Below are 9,196 nucleotides of genomic sequence, written 5' to 3' on the forward strand. Positions count from 1 at the left end.
CTACCATTTGTGATGTTCCATGGTGGTGTCCAAAAACAACACGCAAGTGCCTTCTAACCTTTTATAATAAAAGGAGAAGCCAATAGAAATGAAGGAGGACAGACAGTAGCCAACAGACTGGCACAAGTAGGGAAAGTGGGGCAGGGAGCAGTGCAGATCCTGTTGGAGGATTTTTATGGCCGTGTTTGTATTATGTTTTTTCAAGCCAGTGGTCTCCATTTAAAGCAGTTACTACTCAGGGTTAACTTAAGTGGCTGGAGAATCCCTCAAAAGGTTACAGGGCTTCCCACCTTGGATCCATCACCAAATAAGCAGTTATATGGCCAAATAAGAGAATAATGGCTTTCTCTCCTGCTTGGCAAGTCTTAGCAGTCTTTATATATAAGTTCAGGAGACTCCGTTGGTCCTAAAACTTCCAAAGGCTGCTGGTAATAGAAAAAATTGAATCTATAAAAATAAACTGGGACCTGCTTCCTTAGGTCCCCAGAAAAAGTAATTTGCCTACACTGATTACAACTGACAATGTTTCCCAGCCCAAATATGAAGAAGGAGGAGGAGAAGGAAGAGAAGGAAAATAACAGTCCCATGTGAATCAGGGCTGGGCTTACACCAAGAGTGGATTCTGAAGAGCATATCAGTATTTTAAGGAGAGTTGCCAGCTTTCTGCTCATTTGGAAACTCGACTCTTCCCCATCCACGCTCACAACCCGCTCCCCATCCTGGTCTTTGAAAGTTTCCTTTCTCTTCTGGGGATATCCTCAGTCAGCTCCATAGTTAGCTGTCTGGCGTTCTTTTTATTTTCAAGCCACTCTGTTGTTACTGCTGCTGTTGTCCAAGTACCCCCACTAGCCAGAGCTCTCCTGGGCTGCTTCAGACCCAGACAGGTTCATGCAGGCTCTTTAACTTAAATGCAACAAACCACAACAGGGGCAGATTCAAGAAAGCCAGACCCAGCTCAACCAACCCTAGATTCTCTTTGGGGTCCTGGACAGTCACACAAGTCTCACAGCTTGGGAAGGTTTTACACACCTTCTATACATTCCCATCAAGTAGGCTGAAATTTTGTTCAGTAACTCAATAGTGTCCGACTCTTTGGACCCCATGGACTGCAGCATGCCGGGCCTCCCTGTTCTTCACCGTCTCCCAGAGCTTGCTCAAACTCATGTCCATTGAGTCAGTGATGCTATCCAAGCATCTCATCCTCTGTCGTCCCCTTCTCTTCCTGCCCTCAATCTATCTCAGCATCAGGGTCTTTTCTAATGAGTCGGCTCTTTGCATCAGGTGGCCAAAGTACTGGTGATTCAGCTTCAGCAGCAGCCTTTCCAATGAATATTCAGGATTGAATTCCTTTAGGATGGACTGGTTGGATCTCCTTGCAGTCCAAGGGACTCTCAAGAGTCTTCTCCAATACCACAGTTTAAAAGCATCAATTCCTCAGCACTCAGCCTTTTTATGATTCAGCTCTCACGTCCAATTTGGAAAAGCTGGATCGCAAGCCAGCAGGGAGGAATTGAGAAGCAACCAGATTTGTGCAGCAGAACTCTCAAAGTCATAAGATTTGGCAGCATTAGCTGTTTCTGGACACCATGGATAAAGTGAAGTGAAGTCGCTCAGTTGTGTCTGACTCTTTGTGACCCGACCCCACAGACCGTAGCCCCAAGGCTCCTTTGTCCATGGAATCTTCCAGGCAAGAGTACTGGAGTCGGTTGCCGTTTCCTTCTCCAGAGGATCTTCCCAAGCCAGGGATCGTACCCGGGTCTCCTGCATTGCAGGCAGACGCTTTACCATCTAAGCCACCAGGGAAGCCCTGGTGGAGAAGGGCTCCACCTTGGTGGAGAAGGCAGGGCTCAAATTAGGGAGATGGCTAAAAGACTAAGTAGTTGAATGACTGTTCTTTCTCCAACTTTTTACACAGTTGACATTAAAAGTATCATTCTGTAAAGTGGAAGTGTATGTAAGGAATGTCAGCCTTCCTAGACATTTTCCTCCAACTTGGCTCCCAGAATGCTGGTGGACAAGCATATACAATATGCTCCAGGCAAAACTCAGTCTTCCTGGGGAATTTGATAAACTTCAGAGCAAACCAAAAGGTAGCAACAGGATGGCTTCTCAAGGCTATATAGCCCAGCAAAGCAATCTACAACGAAGATCTCAAACCCTTCCAGGCACATGGGGCTCTTAGCTTGCTGTGGCTCCCTCCTACCCATGAGACAATTCATGGAGAAGGAAACTTTAAATATATATATCAGTAATGGTCTCAGTAAGAAAATAAGAGATAATTCTATCTATGAAAGAAGAACTATGGTAAAAAAGGAACAGTTAGTGAACCCCTAAAAAAGAAACTTTTTAAAATTCAAATTGAAAGCACAAATTAAAAAAAAAACTCAACAGCAAGTTTGGAAAATAAAATTGAAGAAATATCCCAGATAACAGTGTGAGGACAAAGCAATGGAAACAGAGGAGAAAAGAGAAGTAGAGAAAATTCTAGAACATCTAACTTAAAAATAATAGAAATTACACAAAGAGAAACAGAGAATATGAAGAAGGAATCATTTAAGAAGTAGGTCAAGAAAATTCCTCAGGATTAAAGAGTATGAATACCTAGACTAAAAGGATTGAGTGCTTAGCACGAAGGATGAAAACAGATACATGATAAGACATTTCATTTAAAAAATTTATAATAGTCAAGGCAAAGAGATTGTCTTATAAGTTTCTGAGGAGGAAAGTGTATATCATAAAGAGGATTGAGAGTAAGAATAGATTTAGACTTCTCAACAGCCACCTTGAGTGAGGACTATGAAACAAGTGCCATAAAAATTCTAAGAGAAATGTTTTTGAGCTAGAATTTGAATGTAGCCAAACCACAAATTAACTGTAAGGGTAGAGTGAAAACATTTCATATCTGCATTATCTCCAAACCTAGTCATCCATTCCCAGGCTACTCCTGAAGGATATACTCCATTAAAGCAAGGGAGTTACTAAGAAAGGGGAAAATATGAGATTCAGAAAGCAAAGTAAAAGGAATTCCTAAAGAGATAATAAAGGGAGACCCTGAGCTGACGCTGTACAGCATGTCTCAGGAGCAATCAATCCAAACTAGAATACTAATTAATAAAGGAAGCAATAAATGCCTTGGCTTTGTTGACCTCTAATTTAAAAAGTTATTTTTCAGTTATAGCAGCTAACTACTGAGGCATTTTAAAACCACTCCAAAGCAGAGCAATTTAAAATAACAAACATTGGTTATTTCTCATGAGTCCACCCATTGACCAGGTGCTTCTGGGATCTGGCCAGGGCTCAGCTGAGCATGACTGGACTGCTCATGGTTGTACTTAGCAAACAGGTCAGCTAGAAGTTGGCTGATCTACTATGGCTTCATCTAGGCTGCGGGGGACCATTGGAGGCTCTTTGTGTGTGTTCCTCATACACCTCCAAGGTCTGGCAGGGTTCCAGGTGAGGGCAGTTGCCCACAACACTTCTTGAGGCCAAGAACTTCTCCTCTACCCTAACACTATTATACTATTCACCAAAGCAAGGCACAAGACGAGCCCAGATTTGGACACTGGGAAGCAGATTCTACCTCTTCATGGGAATTGCTGCAAAGTCCTATCACAAAAAATGTAGCTTTGAGGAGATCAATGACCAGGGCCATCAGTACAATCAACCTATGACAGATGTGTTGAAAGATTCTTGTGCTCAAGGGCACCTCTCCTGTTTATGCATAAGATACACACCCCATTTTGACTGTGTTGGCAATAGCATTCTTTTAAAAAGCCATAAACAACTTCATAATTGCTATTCACTGGAAAAGGAAGGAGCCGGATCCTATGTAAAATATAGTTTGGGAGATAGGACAGTAAAAAGAACATGAGCTCTAGAATTAGACAAATCTGAGTTTTAATATCGACTCTACCACTCTACCACTGCTCAACCCTGCTCACACAGCTTAAATGCTTTTAGTCTTAGCTTTCTCATCTGTAAAAAAAAAAGACCACAAACCTTCACAGGCTTGCTGTGAGGGTTGAAGGAGAGAATCGGTACATGGCTGTGGCTGGCATATATCAGGTCCTTAAAAATATTCTTATCTGAATATTAATTCATCTCCCACAGACACACTCTAGGTACTTAATCTCTTTCTTCCTCACCCCCTCCAGTTTTCCAAACTCTAACCGGGTTTTTATTTTTTTTTAATTTTTAATTGGATGGTGATTACAATATTGTGATGGTTTCTGCCATACATCAACATGAATCAGCCAGTTTTTAAATGTGAGTGACTATTAACTGAGGGTATCTGGACCCAGAATATTTCAGAATCCAAGGCTCTCCTTTAAAGCAAGACTGAAGAGCAGTCCAGGAAGCAGGGTAGCTGCTGTCCTTTGAAGAAATCTCACTATTCAAGCTGTGGTTGCAAATTAACCAGAGCTGGAGCCCCACCCACGGCTTTGATCCTGACCTCCAGGAAGTAGTCTCACCCACCCCCACCTGAACGGAGATCTTTCTTCCCCTCAGAGCACCTTTCCACCGTGTCCACATGTCCCTGAAGCAGGTCTTACTCTGCCATTTTCTTCATTTGCCTGTGGGCCTCTCTTTCATGAGACAAGTGAGTCTCTTGAGGGCAGGATTTGGTTTTGTATCTCCAACACACAACAGAAACCCAGCCTCATAACAGCCTCAAAAGTCACCATCTGCTGTTCACTTATGGATACCTGGGTTTGCACATCTGTTAGTCTTCCCTGGGTTTCCCCGCTGGTTCTGTGGTAAAGAAACCACCTGCAGTGGGGCTTCCCAGGTGGCGCAGTGGTAGACAATCCGCCTGCAATGCAGGAGATGTGGGCTAGATCCCTGGGTTGGGAAGATCCCCTGGAGAAGGAAATGGCAACCCACTCCAGTATTATTGCCTGGGAAATCCCATGGACAGAGGAGCCTACAGGAGCATGAGAACTACAGTCCATGGGTTTGCAAAGAGTCAGACACAACTTAGGGACTGACCATACACTCATGAGTCTTCCCTACTACCCATGAAGGGGAATTCTTACCCCATTTGAACAAGTGAGGTACTGGCAGGTACTGAGAAGTTAATGATGTCTCCCAGCTACACAAGTAGGAAGTGGTGGGGCCTGAAATGGAGCCCAACTCCATCCAAAGACTTTGACTTAACCTACTTTATTGCCTGTTGGCAGACTTTCGGTAAACTGAACTTGTCAAAGTTAAGAGATGGTCTCCAAGTATCACAAACCAGGTCAGCATGCCCTCTCTGTGCCTGTTGGGGCCAAAGGAGGGGTTTGGAAACCACAGGAAGGGTTTGGGGATGACTAAGTGAAGATGCATTTACCATTTTGGCCATAGTGGTAATAGAATTAATTTAGGACACCATAAACAACCTCATGGAAGCTGTCTTTATTGAAAAGTGAAGGAGTCAGACACACGTAAAGGTGATTTTTCCCATGACGCCTGGGGGAAAGGGCCAGGCGAGCGGGCAGTCTGGCTGAGCCATCCTTCTTGCCCAGTTACTGCGCATCAGCCTCCAGCCTCATCTCATGCCTGTGTTGACATCTGGTCTTCATCACCAGTAGTTTGCCCATCACGGCTCCCCATCACCCGCCTCCTCAGTCCCGCCCCCTCAGGTTTCCAGACTGATTGCTTCATCATGTGATGACTACTGTTTTCCAGGAGTCTGGTCCAAACCACTTCCTTCTTCCTAAGTCCTTGAAGAGGAGTGACAAAAATCTCAAGAAAGGCAGCTGAAGTTTAGTTAGAAAATGACGGTCTTTAAAATGAAACAGGGAATTTCCTGGTGGTAACTTCCCAGGTGGCACTCGTGGTAAAGAACCCACCTGTCAGTGCAGGTTGACGTAAGAGAAGTGGGTTCAATCCCTGGGTGGGGAAGATCCCCTGGAGGAGGGCATGCCAACCCACTCCAGTATTCTTGCCTGGAGAATCCCACAGACAGAGAAACCTGGTGGGCTACAGTCCATAGGGCCGCACAGAGTCGGACACGACTGAAGCGACTCAGCATGCACACCAGTGGTTAGAATTCCATGATTTCTCTGCAGAGGATGTGAGTTCCATTCTCTGGTTGGGAAACTAAGATCCTGCAAGCTGTACAGTGCAGCCAAAAAGTAAAATAAAATAAAACTGAGTTCAAATCCACCCACTGCCACTTACTCCCTTTATGACCTTCACAAGTCATTGAATGGCTCTGTGCCTCATTGCCTCATCTGTAACTTGGGAATAGTAATTACCACCAGAAAGACTGCTGGGGGATTAAATAAGATAATGCGTGTAAAATGCATGGGATATTGTAGTTGAACACGCATTTCCTGTCTCTTTCTTGACATCTTCCAAGTTTTTATTGTGTGAATCCACAGTAGGGACCCAGATAAAATGTGAACCAGGATGCAGGGGAAGTCAGAGGTATTCCAGAATTTTTCAGCCCCTCCCAAACCCTTCTAGGAATTGGGGTCCTAAGAACCTCCCACCCTGAGATGCCCAAATAGAGAAGAAAAGAGGTTCCCCTCCTGTTTTCTAGGGAAGGGTGGAATTATCAAAGCATAGTATTGACAAATCTTACTACACAGAGGCCCTGCCAGAGCCAAGCTTCAGGGTGGCTCTTTCCTGGGGAGAGAGAGGAGACAGGTTGAAATTCCAGGGACCGAGCTCCAGAGATCACAGGCCCTCACCGTGGGAAGTCTTCCACGCAGAAGTGGGGAGACAGGTTTTCATCTGTAAAGGCTTAAGGGCAATTCCAACACAGGCAAGCTTACTGGAGTTCAGGAAGAGCTGCGCTTTTCATTTTCTACTCCTCCCAAGTTTCTTTAAATCTCATTAAGAAACGAAGAAAGAAATGTCAGGAAAAGCAGTCAGAAGGATAAAAATAGAATTAGAAGAAGACAAAGAAGAGCGAGACTTGAACAATTGTTCTGGAAAAAAAAAAAGGTAGTGCCTATTTATTAAGGACCGTTGGCATTTAGCAATCATAGAACAAAGAATAGGTGTGTGTGTGTGTGTGTGTGTGTGCTCAGTCGTGTCCAAGTCTTTGTGACCCTGTGGACTCTAGCCCACCAGGTTCCTCTGTCCATGGGATTTCCCAGGCAAAAATACTGGAATGGGTGGCCATTTCCTGCTCCAGGGGAATCTTCCTGACCCACGTATCGAACTCAAGTCTCCTGCTTTGGCAGGCAGATTCTTCACGGTCTGAGTTACCTGGGAAGCCCAAGAATAGGTGTAATTGGCCTCAAAAAGTCTCAAGAAGGACAGCATCGCTCCCCCTCATTCTCAGTGAAGTTTGCCGGCTGCACTCCCAGGACAGATTGAATAGGCCACACTTGGCTGCTCTTGTCTTGCGCCCCCAAAGCCACATTCCCTGGGCTCTGGGGTCTGGCACCTTCAGAAGGTCTGGACAGGTTACAGAGTTGTTGGTAATCTGGGACTCTGTCTTAGGACAGCACCAGGCTGAGACTTCTCTCAGCAGACAGACTTTCTGACCCCGTGTTTTACACCTATTTTCTCTTTGGCAGAATTTAGAGATTCATGGAAAAGCTAAGAAAAATCCTGGGTGTTCATCTGGCAAACCAAGGATGAGATCAACGTGAATTCTCCCACCTAGTTTCAGTCTTCTCAGAAACTGAGTATTTTCCCTGTTAAGTCCAACCTCCTTGACGGCCTTTCCTGACCTGTTGATCATGCGCCCCCTAGTGGACACTTCTAAACATCCCTGTGATCCACGTGGAAATTGAATCCAGCCATCTGGTCATAGCAAACATTCTCTTCCAACACAAGAGAAGACTCTATACATGGACATCACCAGATGGTCAACACCGAAATTAGATTGATTATATTCTTTGCAGCCAAAGATGGAGAAGCTCTATACAGTTATCAAAAACAAGACTGGGAGCTGACTGTGGCTCAAATCATGAACTCTTTATTGCCAGATTCAGACTTAAATTGAAGAAAGTAGGGAAAAATCACTAGACCATTCAGATATGACCTAAATCAAATCCCTTACAGTTATACAGTGGAAGTGAGAAATAGATTCAGGGATTAGATCTGATAAAGTGCCCAAAGAACTATGGATGGAGGTTCGTGACATTGTACAGGAGGCAGTGATCAAGACCATCCCCAAGAAAAAGAAATGCAAAATGACTAAATGGCTGTCTGACGAGGCCTTACAAATAGCTGAGAAAAGAAAAGAAGCGAAAAGCAAAGGAGAAGAGGAAAGATATACCTATTTGAATGCAGAGTGCCAAAGAATAGCAAGGAGAGATAAGAAAGCTTTCCTCAGTGATCTGCAAAGAAATAGAGGAAAACAACAGAATGGGAAAGACTAGAGATCTCTTCAAGAAAATTAGAGATACCAAGGGAACATTTCATGCAAAGATGGGCTCAATAAAGGACAGAAATGGTATGGACCTAACAGAAGCAGAAGATATTAAGAAGAGGTGGCAAGAATACACAGAAGAACTATACTAAAAAGATCTACATGACCCAGATAATCACGATAGTGTGATCACTCACCTAGAGCCAGACATCCTGAAATGCAAAGTCAAGTGGGCCTTAGGAAGCATCACTATGAACAAAGCTAGTGGAGGTGATGGAATTCCAGGTGAGCTATTTCAAATCCTAAAAGATGATGCTGTGAAAGTGCTTCACTCAATATGCCAGGAAATTTGGAAAACTCCGCAGTGGCCACAGGACTGGAAAAGGTCAGTTTTCATTCCAATCCCAAAGAAAGGCAATGCCAAAGAATGTTCAAACTACTGCACAATTGCACTCATCTCACACGTTAGTAAAGTAATGCTCAAAATTCTCCAAGCCAGGCTTCAGCAATATGTGAACTTCCAGATGTTCAAGCTGGATTTAGAAAAGGCAGAGGAACCAGAGATCAAATTGCCAACATCTGCTGGATCATCGAAAAAGCAAGAGAGTTCCAGAAAAACATCTACTTCGGCTTTATTGACTATGCCAAAGCCTTTGACTGCGTGGATCACAACAAAGTGTGGAAAATTCTGAAAGAGATGGGAATTCCATACCACCGGACCTGCCTCCTGAGAAAATCTGTATACAGGTCAAGAAGCAACAGTTAGAACTGGACATGGAACAACAGACTGGTTCCAAATTGGAAAAGGAGTACGTCAAGGCTGTATATTGTCACCCTGCTTATTTAACTTATATGCAAAGGACATCATGAGAAATGCTG

This window comes from Bos javanicus, chromosome 15 (genome assembly GCF_032452875.1).
Source record: "Bos javanicus breed banteng chromosome 15, ARS-OSU_banteng_1.0, whole genome shotgun sequence".
In the NCBI taxonomy this organism is placed as follows: Eukaryota; Metazoa; Chordata; class Mammalia; order Artiodactyla; family Bovidae; genus Bos; species Bos javanicus.